Source organism: Mustela nigripes, chromosome 18 (genome assembly GCF_022355385.1).
Source record: "Mustela nigripes isolate SB6536 chromosome 18, MUSNIG.SB6536, whole genome shotgun sequence".
Lineage (NCBI taxonomy): Eukaryota > Metazoa > Chordata > Mammalia > Carnivora > Mustelidae > Mustela > Mustela nigripes.
The window spans coordinates 25,562,223-25,586,473 of record NC_081574.1 but is presented as its reverse complement, the minus strand read 5'-3'; the positions used below and the strand labels follow the sequence as shown (position 1 = coordinate 25,586,473).

Here is a 24,251-nt window from a genome sequence, read left to right as displayed (position 1 = left end):
AAGAAGTTTTGAAATTCTTAGTTCAAGCAGGAGGCATGCTTCATTATGATATTGAACAATTAGTGTGAAAGGGGCTGGTAGGTTGATTAAGTTTTCCAGACCTATAAACCTATCCAGTACTTCTTGGCTGATCACTGAGCTTTTTTCTTTTCTTCTTTCTTTCTTTTTAATTTTTTAAGCTCCTGCTTTCAATACAGAGGGTGAGAATTTTTTTAAAAAAATCTGTTTTGCTATATTTCTGTATGCATGATTTATATAAAAATGTATAATCACTTCAACATGGACACTTAACATATGTGTTAACCCCATCTTTATTCCCATCTAAATGGTTTGGGTTTGCTTTTCTCATATGCATAGTTTGTTCTATTTTAGTTATTGCCTTATGGCTTTTCTTAGCAAGGTAAGTAGATGTAAACATCCCAATATTTGGAATCAGATCTAATTTGAATCTTGGTTAGCCCACTTATTAATAACTCTGTGTCTTTGTTCAGGTCACTTCTGTGAATGTCAGTTTCTTTACCTGAAAATGAAGTCTAATTATACTACCTACCTCATAGGATTTTTTTTCTCTACCAATGAAAAAGGCATTTAGCAAGTCACTGGCAGATGTCATGGAAACAACATGTAATGGCTGTCATTATTATTGCTGTTGTCAACTATTTCAACAACCCTAACTGGAAAACAGAAACAGAACTGAAATTTCAGTGAAAGCCTGAACTACCTAAAAATACATTGAAGCCTTGTTTTTCTTTCTCGACATGAAGGGACTGATGAGTGGAACCACAACGCTGACTCTGATGGAAAGGAGAACAGGATGTGGGACTAATTGTCTTTCTTCCTTCCTTAGCTCCAGCCACTCTGTCATTACCCTGGCTATCCCTTTCTCTGGGCTCAGATTTCAGCAATGTGCACATCTACAACATTTATGGAAGGTAAATGTTTTATCTTTTTAATGTGGTTAGTGAAAAAAGGTTTTAAATATGTATTCCAAACCTTTGGTATGGATACTTGGGAACCCTAAATCGGGTTATAAGAAAGTATTGAGAAAAGAAAACTTTGAAATTACATTTTTGAGGTAACTTTTAAAATTCTAATTTCTAATGAAGAATGTGCAGTGTTCATGTAAATATATGCAAATAAATACAGCTGCTTTTCTCTTTTATTCCTAAATCTGGCCCTTTGAAAAATCTCAGCAAAAATTATTTGCATGGAGGTTGTAATAAACTGTAGTGCATGTCGCTGTTACATAAAACAAAAGTATTCTCTGTATATACACTGCTGCATTTCTTATTATGTAGGTTAGAATCACATTATGTGGAGACCATTGCTCTGTAGATCCTGCTGATGATTTTCATTCAACTGATGTTGGCAAAGGTTAGATTTCTCTTTTGAGGCTAGCAGCATCTCATGAACAAAATCCATGAACCCAAACCATGTCTTATTTTGTGGAAGACAATGTTAAATAGAATATCCAAAAGTAGTAATTGTTTAATAAGTATTTGTTGAACAAATGAATAATGTCTAGTTTCAAGATTTCTAATATTTTCATGATACTCTTTAAGTGTTGAAACATCAGTTTCCCTCAAAATCTGTAAGCATATCTCTTAAACTGAGTATAAATATTTGTACATTTGATTGTGTTTTCTGTAACAGTACATCCAGACAGAATCATGCTTTCCACAAAACAAACAAAAAATGGAGTTCGGTTTACCTTGTACTATTAAAAGAAAACAAATCTGTCACAGTCATAAGGTATGTTCATATGCTGGAAGCATCTGGGCTTTTTTATAAGGAAGTGGAATCACAAGACAGTAGAGGGGAAATGGCTTTGTCACCCCATTCTGTTCATAGTGGAGACCAAGCGACCCTTCCTGTTTCAGCCGTTCCCAGCTCCAGGACCCCTCACCTCCCTGTGACTGCCACCCATTCTGCCCAGTATAAATTTGACACAGACATAGGACCAGGGCAACACGATGATGAGGAATGTAGACTTCCTTCGCAATCACTTGAAACTATTTTAAGTCTATGGAAGAAAAAAAATATCCCGCTCTGCCCCTAAAGCAAGTTTATGTATTTATATCCATTATAAAGGATAGAAACTGGGGTAAATGAAAGTTATTTGACAAGCTCAAAGCTGTTGTTAATAACACTGAAATGAGAGCCCCCAAGTTCTGAATTTTCCTATATTTTATCCTAGGAGCACAAACGTTCTTATCTCCAAGAAGCGAATAAGTGTTGTGTCTTTGACTCAATATCTCACAAATCTTGACAAGTCCACATAGTCCTAGATGCTTTCTACGTTTTCTTATTCCTGTTAAACCCATTTCATTGCAACTCTCTGATTTGTTCCCTTGTATATAGATCTAAATTGGACCACACAAAAACTATGCAGTACTATTTGGAGAAAGGAAACAATTTATAAATAATTGATGACCAATCAAATTGAAACTATTTTTTAACAGCTGATAAAGAAAAGTTAGGTCAACTTTTGAGCACTTCATAAAATATTGTATACTTAATTTTGTAGGTTGATTTGTATCTCAAAATAGAACCCCCAGTCAATCTTACCAATGAAGAGTCCTTCTGATTTGCATTAAGTATCCCAATACTTTTCCTAGAATGTTAAGGAATGATATTTCATTTGTTTAATCTGACATGCTGGTCAGCAACTTAATTTTCTAGGATATGAAATCTTTATTTGCTTGAAGAAGTCATTTCCAATAATGCATTCAAGTCTCAGATGTACACCTAACCCCATTAAAAGCAAGCTGAGAACATTTTTAGAATGTATTTCTCAGAATTATCTACAGTTACAGTTTTTTATCTTTTTTTTTCTTTATGAATAGAAGATGTGTTAGCTACCATCTTTTCCCCCCTCCCTTATCTTGTTCTAGATGGAATGAACGAATGTCACTGATTCTACATTACTTAACACACCTTTTCTATCTGTAAAGGCAAAAACAAAGATCTAAATATGAATGCATATTTTTTCTATCTCTTTTGGCATTTAAACCAAAGGGCAGAACATTAAGTATCAATTAAAATTGTTTAAAACTCCATATAGGCAGCTTTTTAAGTGAATGGCAATCCAAGAATAATTACAAGGTGATTTTTAAAATAAAGAACAAAACCTAATATCTCTAAATAAATGTTATCCTTCACGAAGTTACACTGGATAAAATGTGATGTTACTAGAATAACAACTTTTGGCCTGAAATAACAATGAGAGGCATAGATGGCTCAAAACCTAATTCTGTTACCTACAAATGGTATGATTTAAAACAAATAATCATACTTTCTATGCTTCAGTTTAGGTATTTCTATATGGTAGATTGTTACAAAATGGCCTCAGATGGAATATGTCTCCCTAAATGAGTGCCTTTGTGTAGTCTCCCCCCACCCTGAATCTTGGCTAGTCCCATGAATTGTTTAGACCAACAGACTATAAAGGGTGTGTGTGACAAATGCACATTCTGGGCTTAGGTGTGAAGAGGCTTTGCAGCTCTCATTTGCACCTTCTGGGTATCAGAACACCATGCTATAGAGAGGCGCTTTCCAGCCTAATAGGTTTCATGTGGAGGAGACACGTGGTACCCTAGCTGACAGCCAACAGCCAGATGTGTGAGTGAAACCGTCTTAGACCCTTCAGCCTCGGTTGAGCCATCAGATGATGGTAGACCATGTGACGAGTCCCAGGTGGCACCAGCAGAAGAATCATCCAGATTACCCACCCACAGAATCATTAGAAATGATAAACTGTTGTTGTTTTAAGTTAATAACTTTGGGGGTTCTTTGTTAAAGAGCAAAGATTACCTGAAACACTGCCAGACTGGATAATAATAATGTTTATCTAAAACAGCTTTATTGTAGATGAAATCAAAATATATACACTTAGAACAGTTTCTGGACCATATAAATGCTCAACAGGTGTTTATCATAATTATTAGTACAAAGTCACTAGGAAAAGGGCAACATATGCAATATACATATGCAAATTCAAGAATCTTTGTTCAAAATCTGCACATTACTTCAGAACATAAGAGGCCACAAATAAGGACAAAAACTCCAGTGATTTGAAATGTGGGCAAAAACAAACATAAACTAAACTTATGGACATGATTATGCTTTAAATCAGGGACAGACTAGAAGAATAAAGACCACATCTACATGGCAAAATTCTTTTCTCATCTTCTAAAAATACTGCATTAATAACTGCTATATCATAACTAAAAGCTTTTATGTAAAAATACGCATTTCCAACTTTTGTAAACATCTTGCTATCTTTCAGTATCTAGCCACAGTGGTTCTTACTCCCTTATCAGAAGCACTGTCCAGAGCTGAAGCTTCCTGACAACTTAAAAATGTATGTTTTTGAAGCCACAGTGAACTCCATCTGTTGTCACTCATTTACTTACCAAACTGACCCCTATAGGCATTTGAGTTTGGGGCCCTACCTTTAATTTGAGGATAAATGGAAGGTTAGATTTCTATTTCTTGATTTTAAAGCTATGAATTTCTAGAGTTGTAAAATCTTTAGAAAGTATCTATTTCAACTATCTAATTTAATTTAGAATCAAGTCATGTAACAAATGAGGCAGAATAAGGGCTAAAGTGCAGAGATTCTAAATCTAGCTCCAGGCTACTTCCTCTTCTCTGAGAGGCAACAATCTGGCAGCTATGAGTTCATGACAAAATTCAGCATTTGGATAGGGACTCAGTTACAGCACGTGGGTGTGGATGGTAGAAAATAGAAACATAGTTATAACTGTACCACCCATTCCTTAGGGGTAAGAAATAGAACATGTGACCTGATGCAAATTCCAAATCAGTTAGAATTTTGCTTTTGTATTACATGTTGCTTAAAATCAGTATTTGATATTATGTGACTTGAGAAGCTTCCCAGTTACACAAACTCAAGGCAGGGTGATTTCCACAGGCTTGTTCAGACTATTTGAACTGACCCTTATCCACTTCCAATTCTGTGCCATTATAAGAGTTGATCTGGGGAGGAAAAAAGAAATCTCTCTCACATAGGATTGGAGTATCTTGGCATACAATAAAATACTTTTGAGCAGCCTATGGGCACTCTTCTAGCGAAGAAAGAAAGAGAGCTGGGCTCAGTGAGTTAGCTTATCCATTCTTCTGTGTTCATAAAGCATGCTGTTCCATTTCTACTGCAGCTCCAAACAGTAATATAGACATACTGACCACTTCATTACAGGAAGGTTTCCAAGATCAGAGATTATGACTTTTCATCTTTGAATTTTAGCATTGCCAGATAAACTCAGGATGCTCAATTAAATATGAATTTCAGGTAAACAACAAATCATTGTTTTATATAAGGGTGCCCATGTAATATTTGGATAACATTGGAATAAGAAAATAATTATAATAATAAATGATTAGTTGTTCATCTGAATTCAAATTTAACTGGTTGTCCTATTCTGGTATGGTTTGTTTAGATCTGCTTTTTTTTCCCCCCTAAATCTGGTAACCCTACTTACAGATAAGTGTCAAATGCAGTCCTGCCATAGAAGATGTTCAGTAAATGCCATCTGAATATTGAATGGCACTTTTTGCAATTCCACCTAATGGTATGGTATCATGGCTCCACTAACCTTTGAGATGTCATCAGACTCTAATCTGATTCTAGACACAAATCTCAACACCAGTAAGAATAATTAAAACCCAAATAACAATATTGTGTATGTTTCTACAGTGCTTTATGATTTTCAAAGGTCAGAGGCAGTACTTGCTCTTTTTAAAATAAATTCTGAATAACACACAATTAAACTGTGACTGAATAAAAAGAGCATGCAGAAAGTGAAGAATGCTTATGGTGAATACAAAGATCTTCATGCTTCTATAAACTACTGAATTTCTGGTTCATACATTCTATCTCATATTATTAAATCAGATCATTCCTTTTCTAGCATGACTATGCCAGTTTCAGAGGAAGAGAAAATAATTTAGGACCCTGATGGCTGCAGGTGAACAGGCATTTATTTTTCTATGTCACCCCATTTTTATGCTTCACAATCTTCCAACTGCTAATTAAGACAAAGGGCAAAATTATATCCTTCAGCAAACAGCCTAGTACCCGTTCCCAGTCTTGGATGTGACAGACACCACACTTGAATTTTGCTTTCCGTTCTTTTTTTTTGTTGTTGTTATAGCCTTTATATAGCATAATAGACTAACCAAGTACAAGTTGAGCAGACTGAAAGGAAGAATTATTTCACACTCCTGCTGATGCTGTTGGAAAGTGCAGAAATGCTTCCTTCAATTTTTAACTTTTTAGAACAGCACACAGAAGGCAACCTAGCAAGTATTAAGATTCACAATGCCATCTGTCTGTTGAAAATATAGTCTAATTTATTAGACACTGAGATACGCACACACATATAAAAGTGTGTGTATATACATATATATATATATATATTTCCCCCCTGCTTAGTTTGCTGGTTATTTTGTATTGCTCCCTATTGACCTGAAACTAAGAAATTAAACAGCAGGAAAAGTAATGAGAACTAATTTTCTGTTCTGTTCAAGTCAAGGAAATGTGTTCCTTTTCTATGACTTTAGAAAGTCTCTAGTATTTATTAAGTACTCTAGAATGCTTGGGGTGCCTACATGGCTCAGTCAAACTTCCAACTCTTGATTTCAGCTCAAGTCATGATCTGAGGGTCATGACATCTGAGTCCCATGTCAAGCTCCTCTCCCTCTCCTTCTACCTCTCCCCCTGCTCTCTCCTGCTCTTGCTCCCTCTCCAAAACAAACAAGCAAACAAATAGTACTATAGAATGATTTCATGAGAAATGTGCATTTTTTTTTTAAAAAAATTATTTATTTATTTAGCAGACAGGGATCACAAAGTAGGCAGAGAGGTGGGGGGAAGGGAGCAGACTCCCTGCTGAGCAGAGAGCCCGATGCAGGGCTCTATCCCAGAACCCTGAGATCGTGACCTGAGCCAAAGGCAGAGGCTTAACCCACTGAGCCACCCAGGTGGCCCGAGAAATGTGCATATTAACATGGTAAATAGGTGGGAGCCTGTGGGTTCCTTTGAATTAAAGCAAATGCATTAGATTAAAAACCCTTAGTTTATTAAGCCTTGTGCTTCCTTTTCCCAGCCCTACAAAAGAATAAATTCTGAAAAAGAAACATAACGAAGCTTCCCTAATGTTCCAGTTTGAAGATTTGTCATCATTAATGTTTTAATCCCTTCTCTCTCTCATACCTTCCTATAGGAGTTTATCATTTGAATTGTAAACTTCTACCTTTAAACTGACTTGGGAAAATTGGCTCAGAGACTCTAGTTTCTTTATTTAGAAATTGGAGTTCAGGCTTAATTTCCCAGTCTTTTTTTTTTTTTTTTTGTATGTTTATTTGTTTCCCTACAGTCAAATAATATAGGGGGAGGGGGGACTGGAGAGATCTTCAATACATATTCAAACTCTTCAGGTGTAATTGGGATCTGTGTCTCCATACTCATCCCTCAGAGAGAGGTGTTGGTCACATTCCTCAGGCTTTCCCTGCTGCATTTGTTTATAAACCACTTAGAAATGACCCCTCATTCACTGGGTCAGGCAGAAGCCAGCAACCCAGCACCAATGACCAGCTGCTGGAGATGTGGGTGGTCACAATCCCCCCGCTGTGACCCAGACACATTGGATCGGGGAGAGTCACTGCCTGTAGCTCTGACTTCCTGGTCATCACAATTTTCATTTCCAGAGTGAAGTACAGAGATTTCAGTTGCTCCAGCATGTATGGGAGATTTCATAATGAGTCAGGCAGGAAAATAACAGATGGTGCACTGAGTGTAAATATGAAAATACCCTTGGAGCTGCAACAGAAGGCTGGCATTCCCAGGGGAGTTGAGCAAAAACAGTGAAGACTCCCCACTGTCTCTCCTCTTTTCTCATTTCTGTCTCACTTCTCAGGGCAAAGACTTTGTAGCCTGTGAAGGGGTAAGTACTGCCATCTGATTGTCCCTGAACTATGATCTACCTCGAGGATCTCAGCCTCTAATCTCTGGCCCTCTCATCTCTTTATCTGCTCACACTCGCTCCCTCATTCATCAATTTTAGCTACTTTCTTTGGATTCTTAGCTTCCCACCTGCCTTCCTTCTGGACTTGATGTAACTAGGAGAAGGATTTCAACCCTGAAACTGTAGCTTTGACCATATTTCATCACTGTCATTCCTTCTTTTTTATGAGTAATTCAGCAGTCCCCACCATGACCACCCTAAACCCTTTTGAAACCCTGTGTTTTTTTTTCCTTTTTTAACAAATAATCATCCAGCTCTTTCCATTAGCTTTACTATAATTTCCATTTGTCTTATTAAAGTCAGCTGGAAATGTTGTCAACTTTTAATGTACATTTGACATATGATTTTGGTATAACAATTACCCGGCATAACACTGTGTCAGGGGATAAGTGAGGACCATTCTTTCTCAAATAACATATACACCGCTTTTCCTCTCCTACAGTTGTATATTTCTTAGGCAATAAACATGCATAGCTTCTACAGGAGTAGATTTAGCTGCTTTGCCAAAAAAAGTGTGGACCAGGAAATCAGGGTTTTACAGAGAAGAAATCCAAATGGACCTAGTACTATATATAATAGCAAGTTAAGAAAGCTGAGAAAAACAAAATAAGTCAAGACACAATATACAATAGCAGCAATTTAAAAAGGAGATATATTTTCAGACTTAGAAAGTCATAATGGGACTATTTGAAAACTTTTTACCAATATTTCAAAGTTAAATGAATAATTTTCTAGAAAATGTTAAATTTGACTTAAGAAAATAGAAAATCTAAATAACATAATAACATCTAGTCTACTGAAGCTACAAATAATTTCTATTTTATACAAACTTTTTCAGAGAAGAAAAAAAGGGGAAAAATTACCCATCTCATTGTGTGAGGCAAAATCAACTTTGATTTATAAGGGTAGTAAAGAAAATAAAAGATAAGTATGTGAGTTGCTGGATATGTTAACTCATTTGTGCAAATTCTTCCACAATTTATATGTATCAAATCATCAAGTACACATTAAAACATATTATAATTTTGTCAATTATACTTCAATAAAACTGAAAAATGTTTATTTATTTATTTACTTATGTAGCTAGAGTGGATTAGTGGGGTGTGCAGGGATGGGCAGAGGGAGAGGCAGAGAGAGAATCCCAAGCAGGCCCCATACTCAGTGCAAGCCCTTCAAAGGGCTCAATCTCATGACCCTGAGATCATGACCTGAGTGGAAATCAAGAGTCAGACACCCAACTGAGTGAGCCACCCAGGCACCCCAAAATATGTAACAAATTTTTAAAAAGGCAGAAGAAAAGAATATTTTGACCAACTAAAACATAAATGAAAAAAATCCTAAGTAAAATATTTGCAAGTTGCAGTACATTAAATAATGGTAATACATGATACTCAAGTAGCATATTTTCACTAGAAATGAAAAGCTGGTTCAAGGAAAAACCTCTTAATATCATAAACCATGTTAAGAAATCACACTGGCAATGACCAGGTGTGGAGAGGAGAGGAAGTGGGGCATTATTTAGCGGACACAGAGTTTTAGTTTTGCAAATGAAAAGGTTCTGGAGATCGGTTACACAACAATGTAAAAACACTAAACTCCACTGAACTCTACACTTAGAAATGGTTAAAATGATAAATCTTATGACTTTTTTACCATGATAAAAAAGAATTTAAGACATTACAGAAGAACAAATATATGAATTACTAGTGACTGTCTCCAAAAGAGAAGAAAATAATGCAGGGAAAAGAGATGATCAGCATCATGGGAGAAGGGGTAAGTTAAATATTTAGATTGAAGGAGTAGGACAAGATTTACTGACAAGTGACATTTGAGTAAACATGGGAGAAAGTAAGGGGGAAGAGCACTTTCGTCAGAGAAAATGGCAAGTGCCAAGTCCAGAGCGAGGGGCCTATCTGGTCCATCAGGTAGGGGACCAAGAAGACCTGTGTTGTTGGGGTGGGGAGAGTAGTAGGAGACGAGGTCGGAGAGACAAGGAGGGCAGAAAACCACAAGGGGCCCTGGAAATGATGATGAGATGGAAGAGATGGGAACCCTCTGGAGAATTTCAAACAGAGGAGAGATATGATACATCACATGATTTTTCATGTACTGGCTGCTCTTAAGAAATGCTCTGAAATAGAAGATCAAACACAGAAAGACCAAAGAGGAAGGACGCTTAAAAAAAAAAAAAAAAAAAAGAGAAGAAAAAAGAAAAAAGAGCTAGAGGGAAAAAATGATGGTCCTTAAGACTAGGGCAGCAACACTGAGGGCGGTAGAAACTTATTTTGTAAACAGTCACATAAATTTATAGAACTACCATGATTTACTCACAAACTAATTGTGGAGTGTAAAAGAGAGGATGCCAAAGGTTTTGGCCTGAGTAACTGACAGGTGCAGGGAGAACATGTCTGGTCGTGCAGGGGTGGCAAATATCAGGTGTTCACTTTGAAATGCATATTAGACATTGAAGTAGAGGAGATGAGTAAGCAGTTATAGATGCAAATTTAAAGTTCAGAAGAGCTGAACAAACTAGAGATACAAATTAGACCTCATCAAAGAATAGAAGTATAGTTGAACTTTGAACAACATGGGTTTGACCTGCATGAATCTACTTATGACATGGATTTTTTTTTTTATAAATACAATATGGTGCTGTAAATGTACTTTCTATCCCTTATGATGTCCTTAACATTTTCCTCTACCTTACTATATTTAAAGGATGCAATATATAATACATATGACATACAAATATGTATTAATTGGCCATTTATGTTATCTGAAGGCTTCTGGTCACCAGTAGGCTATTAGTAGTTAAGTTTGAATGGAATCAGAAGTTACATGAGGATTTTTGACTGCAGGAGCAAAGGGTTGGTGCCCTTAACACCTGTGTTATTCAAGGGTCAACTGTATTTGAAGTCACAAGTAAGTATAATTACAAGAGAGAAGAAATTCAATAACCATTTTCTGGAACTCGAACATTTCAAAATAAGGGAAATGAAAAAGAACCAGTAAGGACAGTAAGAACAGCTAGAGGGGGAGAAAGAAAAATAGGAGTCTGGTGTTCTGAAGTTGAAGGGCTCCATGGAGAGGTCAACTGCACTTGGTGTGCCTGACTGGCCACATAAAATGAGAACTGAGAATTTGCCTGTGGTTTTAGCAACATAGAAGTCATAGGTGATAATAGCTAGCTAACAAAAACTTAGGACAAGCATCATACTTAATGGTAAAACTTGAAAAGTAATTCCACTGAACTTCTGAGGCATGACAAACATGCCTTCTTTCATGATTTTTTATTCAGAATTGTACAAGAGGTTCTAAATGACAAAATAAAATATGTATAAGAATTGGAAAGAAAGAAATAAAACGGGTATTTGCAGTTTATTTGATGTCTATGTATAAAAACCCAAGATAATCTACAGATGAATAGAAATTAATAAAAGATTTAAAATTTCATTAGATCCAAGATTAGCATTACAAAAATCTACTCTTTCTGTTAAGTATCTAAAACCAGCTATGTCCTGATATTTAAGAAAGGAAAAGGAAGGAATGGGGAAGGGAGGGAGGGGCAACATGGAAGGGAAGGGAGCGGAAGAGAGGAAAGGAAAAAAGGAAGACACTGCTATGCAGTATCTGCTGATTTTTGTGGTGTAACTATTCCCATTTCTTTTTTTCTTTCTTTTTTTTTTTTTTTAGATTTATGTATGTATTTATTTATTTGAGACCATGAGAGAGAGAGAGAGAGAGAAAAGAGCAGAGGGAGAAAATAAATCCCAAACAGACTCGCCCGTGAGCACAGAGCCGGACACAGGGCTCAATCCCACAGCCCTCAGATCATGATGTGAGCCAAAACCAAGAGTCTGCCATTAACTGACTGAGCCACCCAGGCACGCCCAGCCATGGCTGATTGCAAGCTGCCAGTGTGGTGTCACCGAAGCAGGACTGAGAAGAGATCCACACAACTGCCCTTGCAAGGTGGTATCAGCTCTAGCATGTCACTACAAATCAACTTGAAAGTTACATAGGAAAATAAAAATCACATTCATAGAAGCTACCAAACCTATAAGATTTACACAAAATATAACAAAATGTGCAATAGCATGCAGAGATTACATTTTAAGGGATTTCAAGAAAAAAAAAACCTGATTACTTCAAGAATATGTTTTATCAGTGGTTGGGAAGAATTAATATCATTGATGTCAGTTTGCCTCAAATTAATCTGTAATGTCAGTATAATTTAAATCAAATCCCAACAGGGAGTCTTAAAATCTATTTGGAAAAGAAGTGGTCAAAAATAGCTGAGCCAGGGGAATCTGGGTGGCTCAGTAGATCAGGCTCTGTGCTGGGCATAGAACCTGCTTAAGATTCTCTTCCTTTCCCTCTGCCCCTCCCCAACCACCTCTCTCCCCTTTCTTTAAAAAAGAAATAGCTGAGCCAGCTTCCAAGAACAAGATGGGGGGATTTTCACTACTAAAAAAACAAGTCAGTAAGATAGTTGCTACTAGTGTCAGAATGAACAAATGCAACCACGTAAAGGCAAAAAGAGTCCCATAAACAGACATAAGTAATTTTGGAAACTTGTATAGCAGATGTGATATCACACATCAGTGTGGGAAAGGTGGCCTCTCAATAAGCTTCTATGACTACTAAATTCATCTATGGAAAAATAAAATTTGGATTCTCTATAGGACAAAAGAAAAAATCACAAAGAATAAATAGGAAAATATTGCAAATTGTAACAATGGGTAATTAGTCCAAGTTCATAAAGTGCTCTTAAAACTAATCAATATATTAAACCCAACAGATTCACGAAGAACAATTACTAAGGTCAGAAAAAACTGCCTATTTTCATTTAAAAAACCCAGAAAGTATTTAAAAATATTTGACTAAAATAAGCATTTAAAAACTAATTTTAAATTAATAAAATGCTATGTGTTTCTATCAAAATAAAAGCAAGTGAAAATATTGATTTAAAAAAAACCACACTTATGATATATGCAAATGCTCATTTCTCCATACATTAAGGGAAATGAGAACTATCAAATACATGTTCCAAACTTGCTGAAAGTATAAACTGGCACAACCTTTTTGGATTGTGATATATTTAGAGAAATATTAAATATGCCTCCCTTGACCCAAGACTTCAAGGGATGTATCTTAAAGAAAAAGTGTGCAAAAAGCCACACACAATCCATTTAAGGAAAGAAATGGAACGTGTTTGATATGTTGTTAACAGGAAAAAAAAAAAAAAGGCAGTCTACCAAATTTACATTAATATGGCCTATTATTTTGTAAAACAAAAAATAGTATAAGTGCACTAAAATGCATTCAAAATTATCTGAAAGTAACAAAGAAGTGACTATTTTTGGGTGCTGGTATAATGGAGTTCTGCTTTCTTACTTATTTTTTTTGTGCTTTCTTAACTTTGCAGTAGTTATTACTCATATACTAAAATAAATCACTTGGGGATGCCTGGGTGGCTCAGATGGTTAAGCATCTGCCTTCAGTTCAGCTCATGATCCCAGGGTTCTGGGATCAAGCCCTACATTAGGCCCCCAGATTAGCAGGGAGCCTGCTTCTCCCTCTGCCTGCTGCTCCTCCTGTTGTGCGCTCTCTCTCTCTCTCTCTCTCTCTCTCTCTGACAAATAAATAAAATCTTAAAAACTAAATAAAAAAATGACTTCATAAAAATTTTAAGTATGGAAGGTTTGCACTTTCTTTTCTGTAAAAACATGATTAATACATGCATAATTTTTAACTTTTTCTTTAATTTTGGTGCCGTTCCCTAAAATGGGCCTGAGTATTAGACTATGAGTAGTATATACTATGATGTACTTAAAATCATCTCTCTCCTTTGCCAACCAACTCAAGACCCTCAAGGAGTCATGCATGAATTTCCATAGGATAAACCCTCTTGCATGATCCCTAATCCAGTAGATCCCCATGATTCAAAATACCTACTCATTTTTTTAATTTTTTTGAGTGTTTTTATCAATAGTGATTTTTTTATTATGTTAGTCACCATGCAATACATCATTAGTTTTTGATGTAGTGTTCCATGATACATTGTTTGCATACAACACCCAGTGCTCCATGCAATCTGTGCCCTCCTTTATACCCTTCACCAGGCTCACCCAGCCCCACCGAAACCCTCAGTTTGCTTCCTGTAGTCCATAGTCTTTCATGGTTCATCTCCCCCCCTGATTTCCACCCCTTCATTTTTCCCTTCCTTCTCCTAATGTCCTCCATGCTAGCCCTTATGTTCCACATGTAAGTGAAACCACATGGTAATTGTCTTTCTCTGCTTGACTTAATTCACTTAGAATAATCCCCTCCAGTTCTGTCCATGTTGATGCAAATGGTGGGTATTCATCCTTTCTGATGGCTGAGTAATATTCCATTATATATATAAGGTCCATATATCTTTATCCATTCATCTGTTAAAGGGCATCTCGGCTCCTTCCACAGCTTGGCTATTGTGGACATTGCTGCTATGAACAATGGAGAGCATGTGCCCCTTCTTTTCACTACATCTGTATCTTTGTAGTAAATACCCAGTAGTGCAATTGCTCGGTCATAAGGTAAGTCTATTTTTAATTTTTTAAGGAAATTTCACACTGTTATCCAAAGTGGCTATACCAACTAGCATTCCCACCAACAGTATAAAAGTGTTTCCCTTTTTCCACACCCTCTCCAACATTTGTTGTTTCTTGCCTTGTCAATTTTTGTCATTCTAACTGGTATAAGGTAGTATCTCAATGTGTTTTGATTTGATTTTCCCTGATAGGTAATGATGATGAACATTTTTTCATGTGTCTGTTAGCCATTTGTAAGTCTTCTTTGGGGAAGTGTCTGTTCATGATTTCTGCACATTTTTTTGACTCAATTATTTATTTTTTGGATGTTGAGTTGAGAAGCTCTTTATAGATTTTGGATAAAATCCCCTTATCTGTTGTGTCATTTGCAAATATCTCCTCCCATTCTATCAAAATTCCAATGGCACTTTCAAAGTGATGGAAGAAACAATCCTAAAATTTGTGTAGAACCAGGAAAGACCCCAAATCACCAAAGAAACACAGAAAAAGAAAAACAAAGCTGGGGGCATCATGTTGCCTGATTCCAAGCTATATTACAAAGCTGTGATCACCAAGATAGCATGGTACTGCACAAAAACAAACGCAGAGATCAATGGAACAGAATAGACAGCCCAGATATGGACCTCAACTCTATGGTCAACTAATCTTTGACAAATCAGGAAAAAAAAAAATCCAATGGAAAAAAGACGGTCTCTTCAATAAGTAGTGCTGGGAAAATTGAACAAGTATATACAGAAGAATGAAATTCAACCATTCTCTTACACCATACACAAAGATAAAATCTAAGTGGATGAAAAACCTCAAGATGAGACAGGAATCCATCAAAATCCTGGAGGATAACATGGGCAGTAACCTCTTCAACACTGGCCACATTAACTTCTTTCAAAACATGTCTCCAAAGGCAAGGGAAATAAAAGTGAAATGAACTTTTGGGATTTGATCAAGATAAAAAGCTTCTGCAAAGCCAACAGTCAACTAAACAAAGAGGCAACATATCTACACATTTAAATTTGCACACACGCGCACGCACACACACACACACACACACACACACAGACATGCACACATTCATTACTCATTTTTTCCTGAATCATGCTTTGTATTAAAGTTGATTATTTACATGCCTTATCTTTCTGGTAAAGGTAAAAGCAAAGAGAATAAGATGAATGTATCATTTCTTTCGCATCTCCCAGAAACAACTAACAAAATATCCTGCCTATATAGGTGGAAACAACTTGTTTGTTCACTAAATATTGTGAGGGCTGCATAAGCTTAACTTGGACTAATTTGTAGCATTTTTTTATAACTTGAAAAATAAGGAATTTTTGAAGAAGTAAAAGGCATTTCTATTTTAATTATAGGTAAAATATGTATGATGAATTGCAAAATTAATGATACTAATTCAATTACAATTATATTCAAGAGGATTGTAATATATTGATGGGTAATAGATCTGTTATGATTTACAATGGGAAATAAAAGTTATAACAGGGACTTCCCTTCATATTTTTGTCTGCATCACGAAAACCAAAAATGTTCTACCACCAAACATACTTTGAGGCTTCTGTTAAAGGCAGACTAAGAATGGATGAAACAAGGATTGATTCCAAAACACCACTTTCTTAGTTCTAATGAAGTATCTTATTTGCTGCATGAGAATGGACTGATGATGCATAAAATAAGTTCACAATAAAATCTACCATTTACTTATCAACTGCTGTGCTAAGTACTTTGTGTTCTTTTCTCCAACCCCATTAAGAACCTTGTTCTATAGTAAGCAGAGCTGCACATAGTCCAACTCAGTTCTATTGACTTCAAAACCAAAATTTCTCCTAAATAATAAATCCATTTCTTTACGAATAAATTAAAAGCAGTGAATAGAAGGGCACCTGGGTGGCTCAGTCAGTTAAACGTCTGACTTCAGGTCAGGTCATGGTCTCAGGGTCCTGGGATCGCAGTAGGTCCCTGCTCAGCAGGGAATCTACATCTTCCTCTCCCTCTGCCCCTCCCCCTGCTCATGTTCTCTTTCTTTCTCATACAAATAAATAAAGTCTTAAAAAATAAATTAAAAAATAAGAAGCTAAATAAAAGCAACTAATAGTGATTGCAGCAATGTAGTCAAAATTTCTACTTAAAAATCTTGACATTTTCATGGGTTATAACACAGCTGCAGTAGCATGGTAATCAAATGCAAATATCTGTTGCATTTAGCAAAAATAAAATGATACATTAACAGGACTCAGGACTCTATTAAAATACCTTTACTGATATGTTGGGGGGGTGGGCAGAAGCTCCATTTACCTAATGTACTTTTTAATAATTATCATGGCATTTCCTCTTATGTCTAAAAATAGTACTATAATAATCATTTTGACAGTGTACATTGCTCTAGCTTTTATAGCTTATTTGAATGAAAATAAAATAGCAAAAACAAGTAAACATTCTCTTGAAAATACTTTCAATGAATTTTGATATATTATCACGCCTCTAGACTTTTTACAAAGGTAAATCGGCCCAATTGATTATATTGAAATATCATCTCTTTGTTTAGCACTTGCTTTTTATCTAGGCACACAGACCACTGAGAAAGCAGTAAGAACACATGCTGCATATCACTGCTATTTCAATGTTTTCTGCTCCTGGGCATGATCAGCAAACTTCTCATATGTAAATAATTACATATTTCATGGAGTAGTTCCAATCTCACATAGCATATTTCAGATACTGAATAGAAGAGCTACTTCTTTGGTCTAATATTTTCTTTAGTACTTCTGACACACCGTGAGCTTCACAGGGAAAGGATTATTCTGCAAAGTTGCAGATCCAGTACACACTTTATATACAAAAGATTTTATATACAAAAGAAATATAGGGAAAACATATGTAAGCAAATGAAGAGGCTTAATAAAACATCGTATAGGTTATCTGCTGTTTGTTTTTATCCCAGTGACTTGTAATTTGGGTAACTGCTGTCAGCCAGGAGAATCATGCGTCTTTTCTGATAAACTCAGAGACAGTATGTTATGCGAGAAGAATGTAGATTTGGGAACCTGAGCAGCCTAGAGACCATGCAGCGTCCCACAAGTGAAAAGCTATCTAGGATTGCATTGTTGGTGACCCTAATGAAACTACGCATAGGTTCTCTATTCTTTGATACAGAAACAGGAATTGTTGGACAAAACAATCCACAAATCTACAAAGATTTGTGGATCTTTCATCTGGAATTTAATACATTTGATAACATCCTTTATTGAGGGTAAAAACATTAATCTTAAATTATCTTCAGTGAGGATATTTTCTTAAATTGTGTTTTCACATCTGTTTTCTTGACACAGGCTAGGATATCCTTTCTGTCTCATTCTTGTTACATACTGTGCACAGGTGTGATTTCACTTTGCCTATCAGACTGTGATGTGTCGTATTATTTTATGCTGCCCTCAAATTAAAGGATAAACCTGTAGTAGTTTATGGAGATACACCTCAAGGACTTTATGTCCATAGATTACAAAGCTGGAAGAGTTACTCAGAAGAACCGAATCACCTTCTAAAATGTGTTTCCAAATTTTTTCATTTATTTTCAATGTGAATTATTAGAAAGAAACAATGAACAGATCTGCTTCTTCCCTTTGGGTATTTGAGAGAGGTTTGGTGGATTTAATGAGATTCTTGAGATGTCCCAATTTATGTAGCAGTAAGTACACACCAGATTCTAGACAGAGTTACGATGTCAAATGATTTTTTTTTTCAAATGCTGTGTACATAATAAAGAAATGTAATACTGTTTTCTAAACTTTTTTTCCCATATCACCAGATTTTCACAGTGTAATTCTCCTTGATCTCAAGCCCTACGGTTCATCCATATCATGTTGCACTCAAGAATCCTGCCAGCACTGGGCATCAAGAAATACAGTAATAACCACCATCTTGTTACTTGAAGATATGATGATAATTATTTTAGAAATCATAAGAAATGCTTTCCTTGCCCTACAGGTGATGAGATTATACCTATATTTGAGTAATTTATTCGATCCATGCTTAAAAATTAAGTCAAGCTTATCATCAAATTCTAGATATTTCTATGTTCGTAGCTTTGTCTATGACATGAATTCTGTGAACCAAGTAAATTCAATACAATCTATTGTGGAGATTGCTGAAGTTGAATGTAGATTTTCCCAAGAATTACATCATTTATCTTAATTTAGAGGAGTTTCTGACTTTTTTGTGGGGCTGGGTGTTTTTGTTGGGAAAGGAAGTCCCAGGTATGTAGTCTTGCAGCCTCCACTCAGCCACATAAGAATGGGCCTTGGGGCTGGAATATTTTCTTAACCAGTAGATAAAGAGCCCACACAGCCTGCAATAGGTTTATCTCCTTGTGTGGGAATATCTTTCTGTGTTTCAGGATCAATGAGTATTCCTTTGCTCTGTATCAGTGGCCCTCGGGCAAACCCACAGCTTTCAGAAATACAGATTCCAGACAGGAGGCTTAGGGTCCTTCTATTGCAGCACAAGTGGGGTGTGGATAGGCCAATTCCTGTGTCATTTTCTAGGGGCACCCACTAGCCATGAGGGACCTACAGACATTATGAAGTTAACACAACTCTGTCTCTTTTCTCTATGAGCAAAAGTGTTGTCCCATTCTGTGCTTAAATGTGTTATGTCTTCCTTGGCCAGTCTAATACCAAGACTCACTAGGCAGAAAGGTTTGAACTTCTTTCCCTCGTGTCTGGTACTGTGATGATCTTTGTACTCTCCCTATAGTTATAGTTCTCCTATCACTGGTTATTGGTGCAAAGTGTACATCTCAACATATGGAAAAGTTCAGCCTTCTTGGACCTTTGTATTCTTAATGTGGATGCCAAAACATATTCTAGGGTGTTCTGGATTACTACAACATATACTGTGTGCGCATTTTGACAAAACCCAGTACATACTTTCATTTTCATTGGCCAAAAGTATTGGGAAAAAAAAAAATGAAGCACCATTGCCCTTATCTGAGCACATCATTGTTTTCTACTTTTTTGAATGATAGTAGAGACTATACCTGATGGCAAAATCTTGCTAGGCACATTTTCCAAGAAGAAATAACATTGCTATTTAGCTCTCCAATCACACGTGCAGTGGTACCTTCCTTCTAATTTAGACATCACTGGCAACAATCAACTTGTCAGATTTATATAGTAGATGAAAATGGAAAAAATAAAAATCAAGTCCAAGGCTACTTTTATTTTTGAAGTGTAAATGGCAACTATTATTTCATATAGCCCATTATGTGTGAAAGATGTCTAAGGCCATAAGTTTCCCTCATAAGTTTTCATGAGCTTTATTTTTCACTTTACATTATATTTTATTTTAATAAATAAAGAAATTACTATATTACAGGCTCCACTGATGATCTGAAAGATAAGATCTATGGAATTTTGTGTTAAATTACTATTTTAAAACAAATAATATATGCATGATTCAAGACCAAAATTCAGGATTAATGCAAGTGAAATTAAAAGCCATTACTAAGCAATTCAAATATATAACATTTTAATTGAACTTTAAATTCTATAACAAAATTATATAAATATATCCAAAACATAAAGTTAAACTCCTTTTCAAAAAACATATAAGTAAAAAAACCATTTTCCAGCTGATTATCAGGACTAAATTTTAAGAGGCAAAAACATGTGGTATAAACAGTTCCAGGTTATTTCATGTTGAAGGGCTAATCTACCAATAATGAATTTATTAGTTCATTTAAAATTTTTTCTGAACCTCAGCACTACTGATTTTGGTCTAGATCTCTTTTTGTTGTGAGGGCTGTTCTGTGCACTGTAGGATGTGTGGTAATGCCCCCAACCTCTATCTCCCCCTCCAGTTATGACAAGCAAAAGACACCTCCAGACAATGTCCCCTCACTGCAAAGTTGGCTCTGGTTGAAAACCACTGATATGAAACATGCTGGAGGGTCTCCATGTGTTAGATACTATATTGGGTTCTAAGGATGCAGAGATGATTAAGAACCAGCTCTTAAAAACTCACATCTAGAAATGGAGACATGTAAATATAAATAGTAACCAAAGTACACTAAAGGTACTATTGATTTACTCAATTTACCTCATTTGAAAACCTCATTCAAGAGAAAACTCTGTCTCATATTCTTTATCCAAGACTTTATGCCAGGCCCAGTTCTAAACATCGTGTGAGAGCAGAAAATGGAAAATATTCCAATCATGGGATGCCTGGCTGCCTGAGTTATTAGGTCATGTGACTCTCAATCTCGGGGTTGTGAGTTTAGGTCTCACACTGGATACACACATTACTTAAAAATAAATAAATAAATAAACGGACTTTCCAGTCACAGCTTAATATAATCCTTCCAGTTTTACTGATAACTCTGCCCCCGCAGAATTATCAGTTTTCTGTCAGGTCCATTGAACTAAGGCTATTCAGCTTAGTTTGAAACTCTCAACGAGTTCTATAAATACTCTATATAACTCTAAAATCATGAAGCTAGGGGGTTCCTGGATAACTCAGTCAGTTAATCCTCCGACTCTTGATTTCTGTTCAGGTCATGATCTCAGGGTCATGAGATAGAGCCCTCCATTAGTCTTCAGGCTCAGTGGGGAGTCTGCTTGAGATTCTCTCTCTCCCTCTGCCCCTCTGCTACACACACACACACACACTCTCTCTCCCTCTCTCTCGCTAAGATAAATAACTCCTTAAAAAAATGAAAAAATAAGATCATGAAGCTACTTCTAAAGGGCAGACATTTCCTTACCACATATCACATAGTGATTCCAATTCCTGTCCCAAGAAATAGCTTTCCTGAGAAGATGTCAATATGTTATTTACTGTTTTATTTCATAATATATCTCTAGAAGTGAAAACACTAAACATTATGTCCATATCTCCTTATTGGTTTAATAGAGAAAAGAAAAAAAATGTATTCAGAATAGTGTTACGGCAGATTGCTACTTTATTCTGTCATTGTCACAGGTGAAATCAGAGGAAAACAAATACCGTATGATTTCACTCATATGTGTAATTAAGAAACAAAAAATGAGCAAGGGAAATAAAAAGAGAGAGGAACCAAGGAATAGACTCTCAGCTACAGAGAACAAACACAGTTCTCAGAAGGGAGGGGTGTGGGGATGGGTGACGTAAGTGATAGGGATTAAGGAGCACACTTGTGATGAGCACTGGATGATGTGCAGAATTAATGAATCACTATATATTGTCTTCTTGTGGACCACTTTTCTAGAGATAGATTACAGAAAGAAGAAATTCTTAACTTGTCTTATTTAAAAGGTAACTATATATTTCCAAAGGCAAAAAAAAAGAAAAGTCCAAAAGGCAGCTAGCTCATTAGACTTAACTTCAGGGAGTTCACATTGTATGTTAGGCACTGGCTTAATGCTATCTTTTTAAAGATTTTATTTATTCATTTGACAGACAGAGAGAGGGGACACAAGCAGGGGGAGTGGGAGAGGGAAAACAGGCTTCCCATGGAGCAGGGAACCCAAAGCTGGGCTTGATCCCACGATCCTGGGAGCATGACCTGAACCAAAGGCAGAGGTTTAACAAGTGAGCCACCCAGGTGCCCCTTAATGCTACTTCTTTAAATTGATATTTTATCTCTCACTGAAAGAAACTGTCTTGTGTTGCTGTTCAACATTGACTAAAGTCTCTATCCAAAGCAATGAACATGAAAACAATTGGAAAGGAAATGACAAAACTATCATTTCATGAAAACAATGTAACACTTATGTACCTCAGTAGTGTTTACCCTAACCTTTGTAAGGTTAGGCTGCCATCTTCTTGTATTATTTATCAGGTAAAACACTTATAAGTCAGAGGAGAACCAGTAGAGCTTTTCATGATTAGAATGCTTAGAAGCTTCTTTGCTGGATTCTGATTCTTATCAAACTGTTTAACCAATTCTTCTTTTACAATCCCTTCTGTAGTGACTCCATTATTCTTAGCCCCATTCTAAAAAAAACAACCTTTTGATCTCCCCAAATTAGAGAATTATAGTTTTATTGTATTAATTTAAAATGCTGTTCCCATATTTATCAAAGCTAAACATACATCAAACCTATGACCCAGCACTCCTAAGCATACCCACAGGAAAAGTGAGGGGATATATATACCCCCCAAAATGTAAATTTTTATAACAGAATTGTTCATAATCAGAACTTGGAAGCAATCCAACTGTCTGTCAAAAGTGGAAAGAATAGACTGTGGTCTTTTCATAAAGTAGAATATCATAGAGCACTTAAAAGTAGTACTTACACATGCAACAACAGGGATAAATTGCACAATGAAATGAAAAAATAAATAAACCAAAGACAAAAAGCTACATCCTGTAAAATTACACTTATACGAAGTTCAAGAAAAGAAAAATTAATTTATGGAAATAGAGCTTAGAATAAGGTTTTCCCTGGAGAATAGAAGTTCAAGAAAAGAAAAATTAATTTATGGAAACAGAACTTGAATAAGGTTTTCTCTGGAGAATACAAGAGGTATGAACTGTGAAGAGACAAAAGAAAAATTTGTGTAAAGGTTCTTTATTTTAATCTGACTTATTTTGCTTAGCATAATACCTTCTAGTTCTATCCACGTCCTTGCAAATGGCAAGATTTCATTCTTTTTGATGGCTGAGTAATATTCCATCATATATATACATGCATATATACACCACATCTTCTTTATCCATTAATCTGTTGATAGACATCTGGGATTTTCCATAGTTTGGCTATTGTGGACATTGAGGCTATAAACATTGGGATGCACTATGTTTATATCACTATGTTTATATCCTTTGAATCATTTTGTTCATATCCTTTGAATCACTATGTTTATATCCTTTGTATAATTACAAATATATAATATATACTATTTATATATAAATATATAAGTAGTAGTGCAATTGCTCGGTCATAGGGTGCCTCTATTTTTAACTGAAGTTAAAAGTTAACTTTTTAAAAAATTATTTTTACTAACATATAGTGTATTATTCACCCCAGGGGTATAGGTCTGTGAATCATCAGGCTTACACATTTCACAGCACTCACCATAGCACATACGCTCCCCAATGTCCATAACCCAGCCACCCTATCCCTTCCCTTCCACCCCCCAGCAATCCTCAGTTTGTTCTGTGAGATTAAGAGTCTCTTATGGTTTGTCTCCCTACTGATCCCAACTTGTTTCTTTTTTTCCTTCCCTACTCCCCACAATGCCCTGCCCTGTCTCTCAAATTCCTCATATCAGAGTGATTATATGATAATTCTTTCTCTGATTGACTTATTTTGCTCAGTGTAATACCCTCTAGTTCCATCCACATCATTGCAAATGGAAAGATTTCATTTCTTTTGATGGCTGCATAGTATTCTGTTGTATATAACATTTAACTTTTAATGTGCTGTTGGGTCCTATTAGCTAGTATCTTGGTGAGAATTTTTGTACTGCTCTCACCTGGGACACTGGTCTCTAATTCTCCTTTTTGTTGGGGTCTTTGTCTGGTTTGGATCAAGGTAATGCTGGCCTAAGAAAATGCTGGCCTCATAAAATGAGTTTGGAAGTTTTCCTTCCATTTCTATTTTAAAATAGCTCCAGAAGAGTA

At 36.0% G+C, this 24,251-nt stretch overlaps 1 long non-coding RNA gene across 2 annotated transcripts; it reads left to right on the top strand.

Annotated features, from left to right (window-relative positions):
* The first annotated feature begins 870 nt into the window (after positions 1-870).
* LOC132006315 (uncharacterized) lies at positions 871-18,730 on the top strand. Of its 2 annotated transcripts, none has more exons than XR_009401058.1 (3): positions 871-932; positions 14,514-14,626; positions 18,453-18,730. It is a non-coding gene; the product is annotated as an uncharacterized LOC132006315 (long non-coding RNA). The 2 variants fall into 2 exon arrangements; XR_009401057.1 differs by having other exon boundaries at positions 14,492-14,626.
* Positions 18,731-24,251: the final 5,521 nt, after the last annotated feature.